The 5,274-nt window shown below is 36.9% G+C and overlaps 1 non-coding gene across 1 annotated transcript; it reads right to left on the bottom strand.

Moving 5' to 3' along the window:
- Positions 1 to 4,693: 4,693 nt before the first annotated feature.
- Positions 4,694 to 4,799, bottom strand: LOC140893955 (small nucleolar RNA R71). The gene has a single exon (XR_012153513.1). It is a non-coding gene; the product is annotated as a small nucleolar RNA R71 (small nucleolar RNA).
- Positions 4,800 to 5,274: the final 475 nt, after the last annotated feature.

The following is a 5,274-nucleotide window of genomic DNA, read 5'->3' as shown; positions in this document are numbered from 1 at the left end:
GAAAAATGACGAGGGGTATGTGCTCTTTGAACGTGGAACGACGAGTGCTCTGGAAGTTTCGTACATGATTGTGTATTATACGGTTACAGCTAGTGTGATTTTTCTGGCCATGGACATATACCTCAAACTTCTCTTGGGCGTTGAAGGTTTGTTTTGCTCATGCTGTTAATGAGATGGCAGGCTGCGATGTTGTAGTCAGGAGCCTTTCTTCCTGGGAGGAAATTGGACTTGGTGTTGCCAATGTACATGTGATTGATGAATTTAACGCCTCGAACCAGTCCATAGCTTCAAGATTTCTAGTTGTCCCGCAGATTACCGAAAACAAGAAAGCCTTCACCTGCGCCAACGTTCTTGAGTTGATTCAGCAGGGGGTTGGTTTAAACATGACAGGAGTTTCTAACCATTCACAGAGAAGGTGCAAGCTTAAGTTTTCGGGGAGTCCCAGAGAAAGAGCTTTTACATCTCAAGCAGCTCTTGAATCAGGCAAGGATTGGGAGAAATTAATGAATGAATGTGAGATTATTAGAGTTGAAGCCTTGGAGAATGAGGGTAGAATAGTTTTGGTGAAGAGGGGTGAAAGGAATTAATTATTTCTTGATATCTTTCCATGTTTTGAAAGATTATAATATTGTGTTTTGCCTTTCTAGGATTAATAGTTAATATTGTGTTTCTTATCTATATGTTTGATATATTTTAAACTAGGAATAGTTTTGATTTGAATTGAAATAATATAATATTCCTAGATTTAAAATATGGTTGATTGGATTATAGAATGATATTTTCTATATTTGAAAGAGTTTAAATATCTATATATTTACTTGATTATTTTGTAGGAGATATTATTCACTTATCATAATATATCTGTATCTCCTAACTTATCTTTATTTTCTTATCTTTGTAGATTGGTTCGAGTTTGAAAGGAAAGAAGATCAAGGTTTATTGGAGATAAGATTGTTCAAGCTTAATTGTGTGTCCTTCACGTTGAATAAATAGGAAAGCAGATCGTGCAGAATGTGGTGTGCAAAAATATAGAGTTTGAGCGAGATAAAGAGAGCGCACCACAGAGCTTCATATAGACAATTCAGAGATACATTCACGAGAAATCAAGAGCTCTGAATTGAAGAAGATCGAAGATAGCACAACAGTGGTTGTTGCGTTTTTGTATTGCCGTGAAGTTTTTCCAGAACACTTGGAGTTTACACTTGCAAAAGTGTTGGTCGAAAGATCTTTTGTTGTTCTCATATTTCGGCAATCAGAACCAACTCCTTATTCGATTTTATTGTTCTACTTTCAGTAGACTTTTAAGGGAGTTGTTTTTATTTATTCTTTATTTTCTCACATGCTTTGAAAAAATTGATTTTTACAATAATTCACTAGTTTTAGGGTTTGTAAAACTCTTTGATTATTTTCTAGTGAAAGTTTTGCCCTGAGGCGCTGCAAGAATATTTTATACTCTTGCTTAAATATTTGAGTCTAATTTGTTTGGTTGCTTATCTATTTTATTCATTGCTTTCAAAAATACTGATGCATGTTAATCAAGGTGTTATTGAAGATGTTGTCAGCACCTAGTGACAACATCTGAATCTATTTTATGTGCAACCTTTTATTACTTTAGTACTTGTGCATATTTACTCTTGATTATTTGTATTGTTGGTTTACTGTTAGTTTGCTGTTACTATCCACGTTTTAATATTTTCGCTGCATGTTGAGTAGGATGTTGTCAACACCTAGTGACAACATCTGATTCTGATAATTTTTATGAACCATGATATCCCTTACAAGTGGTATCAGAGCCTACTCTTGATACACTAAGAGCTGATTCTGGATTATTTTTTCAGGAATATTATGGATTCAACAACAGCAAACTCATTCTTCAAACCTCAAGAAGTATTTGAATCGGATTTGGAAGATGACTCGATGTCACTCATCACAAAGAAGTTTGGTGAATATCTGAAGAAGATGAGGGAGACAAAGAAGATCGATCAGAAACTCAAAGCTCCACGTTTTTCGGCTGCTAATAAAACTCTGAAAATTGGCGGGCTTGATCAATCATCAAGAAAGTTTCCTGATCCTCAAAAGCCTCGACTTATGCTGGAAGGAAAGAAAAATCCTACTGTAAAGAAGATTGACACGGTGCATTGTCATGAATGTCAAGGCTATGGTCATTATGCCAATGATTGTGCAAATACGGTTCGGAAAGGGATGAATGCATCTTTGTGTGATGAAGAATCTGAAAAAGATGAAGAACAGACAGGAGAAGAAAGCCACACTGCCCTATCTGCCCTATTGGAAAGCAAAAAAAAGTTTCAAGTCAATCCTTTAGGTGTTGTCGCAGGTGTTGCCATACCTGGCCGCAACATCTCCCAAAGGTCAGTATGTTTAAATTCTTTTACTGCTGATAATGTGTGTAATTCTGATGTAGGTGATGAAAGAATGTCTCTGGAAGATGTGCAAGTGCAATTTGAAGAGCTACATGCTGACTGGATTGAAAGGAATAAAACGAATGCTGTTCTTTCAAAAGAAAATTCTGATTTGAAGGCTGATATATCAAGACTTGAAGTTATGCTGAGTAAGAAGGATCTGGAATTAAGTCAGGTTAAGGATTAACTCATGAAAGCTAAGGCTATACTGGCTAAATTCAATTTAAGCACAACCAAGCTTGATTCTTTGCTCATGATGGGAAGAGATGGTAAGGCTTGATGAGTGCAATTTATGCACTTATATTTTATATGATTTAGCTTGGCTTTTGTTGTGTTTTGAGCGATATTATGCATTTTACTTGTTGTTTGTGTTGTTTGCAGGAATTTAAGTGTTATTCATTTTAATCGGCCAAAAGAAGTGAAAAGGAGGTGAAAAAAGAGTTGAAAAAAAAAAAAAAATTGCCCAGACTAGCGCCCCAGCGCTACAAGCCAAGCGCTCCAGCGCTACACGGAGCTTTCCGAAGTGTGAAAATTCGAAGAAATAGCGCTCCAGCGCTATCAAACCAGCGCTCCAGCGCTGTTGAGGAAATTGGACGGGCGCTCCAGCGCCAATGACTAGCGCTCCAGCGCTGCGCAATCCTAAAATTTGGAAAGTTTTTGATCGAGTTTAAAAAAGGATTTTAAGGCTGATTCTGAGGGATACGAGGGTTAGAGAGAATTTTCAGAGCAGAAGACGGCTATTGAGCGATTGGAAGTGCACAAGAGCTTGAGAATTCGGTACGAAGACGGAAGACGGCGGCATCCGGAGACGGAGAAGCTTCATTCTAATTCGTTCTAGTTTCTCTTTGAACTCTGTTTTTCTTAGTTTATGGATTGTTGGAAAAACATGAGTTATTTGATTTTGAATTGCGTTATGAACTAATTTCTTAGTCTAGAGGTAGACGGATCTTGACTGGAACCCATGATTGACATATTTTGATTTATATATTTAAATTTCTTCACACAGTTTATGTGTGTTTTCCTGATCTTAATGCTTTCAATTTACTGGTCATAGATTGAATGATATTTTATTTAGAATCTATCACTCGAGAGAGGAGATTTTGAATACGACATAGGAAAATACATCTTTGGTGTTTATACTGTTCGAGAGGCATATAACTCCATAGAAGTCGTTATAAGAATTCTTGTGCTATTTAACGGATTTAATAATTGAACTTTGATAGAGATATTGAGTTTGTTATTGAATACGAATTTCTGCTTGACACTCGAGAGAGGTAGTAGAAAATAATAGGGATTCTTGGCTAATAAACTAGAAGATTTTATAATTGAACAATCATTAGAAATAAATTGTGGTGTACAGTCAAGTGAAGTCGAACCTCTAGCATTCATCACTTATTGAATTTTTTTTCGTGAACTCGTAGTTATTTAGTTTTGTTTCTTGCAAATTTTAGTTTTATAAAAATCAAATCAACTTCGTAGCTCTACATAGGATTAGGATTATATTAGTTGCAAATATTTGATATAATATCATTTATTCATTCTCCGTGGGAACGATCTGGACTTAAATTCCTGTATTATAACTTGACATCGTGCGCTTGCGAGCGAAAAACACGCAACAAGTTTTTGGCGCCGTTGCCGGGGAATGAATTTTATTTGATTTATATTAATTTGTGCTAATTAGTCTTAATTTTGATTTAGAGCATTTTATTTTATTTGTTGGTTCTAATTTTAAATTTTTTTTTTTTTATTTTTGTCTATGCAGTTTATGCGAAAAAGCCAAAGTTACGACTCACTGCTCTTTGATCCGGAAATCGAGAAAACTGCTAAAGCTTTGCGAAAAGCTAGAAGAGAAGAGTTGCAACAAATGGCTGAAGAAAGAGAAAGGGAAAGAGCTGTCAATAATGCTCAGGTGCCGATCAGAGATCACTTTCGACCTGTGATCAATACACATTATTCTGGGATTGCTCGGCAGAACATCACGGCGAATAACTTTGAATTGAAGCCAGCTCTGATTAATATGGTGCAGCAGAATCAGTTCAGGGGTGCAGCTACTGAAGATCCAAATTTGCACCTGCGTACTTTTTTGGAGATTGCTGACACAGTAAAGATTCATGGTGTTACTGAGGACATCATCAAACTATGATTGTTCCCGTTCTCTCTTAGGGACAATGCTCGTAGTTGGTTGCAATCACTACCTCTTGGGAGTATCACTACATGGGATGATATGTCTTCCAAATTTCTGGCTAAGTATTTTCCACCTGCTAAGTCGGCTCAGTTGAAAATAGAGATTACTACATTCAAACAGCAAGATTTTGAGCAGTTGTATGAAGCCTGGGAGCGGTACAAGGAGTTGCTTAGAAAGTGTCCAAACCATAATTTTCCGGACTGGGAACAGATTGAATTATTCTACAATGGTTTGAATGGGCCAACTCGTATTTCTGTGGATGCTGCAGCTGGAGGTTCGATATTTTCTAAATTTCCTGAACAGGCTTATGAGATGCTTGAGCAAATGACTGTTAACAGTTATCAGTGGCCGAGTGAGAGATCTGCAATAAGGAAGCCTGCTGCTGGAATTCATGAAGTGGATGCATTCACTGCTTTGACCGCTCAGATGGCTACTATTTCTACACAGTTGGCTGCACTGACCAAAGGAATCAAAGTTCTAATGAGACAGCATCACTGGCGACTGCCGTAAATTCTGCTGATGGATTTGAGAATGTGGAGCAAGCTCAATATGTGAACAACAGGAATTACAACAATTATCGAGGTAATCCTGTACCCAATCAGTATCATCCTAGTTTGCGTAATCACGAGAATTTTTCTTATGCAAACAATAAGAATGTGTTGAATCCTC

Source organism: Henckelia pumila, chromosome 3, assembly GCF_033568475.1.
Source record: "Henckelia pumila isolate YLH828 chromosome 3, ASM3356847v2, whole genome shotgun sequence".
Classification (NCBI taxonomy): domain Eukaryota; kingdom Viridiplantae; phylum Streptophyta; class Magnoliopsida; order Lamiales; family Gesneriaceae; genus Henckelia; species Henckelia pumila.
Note: the sequence above shows the minus strand (reverse complement) of the source record. Positions and strands in the feature narration are given on the sequence as shown.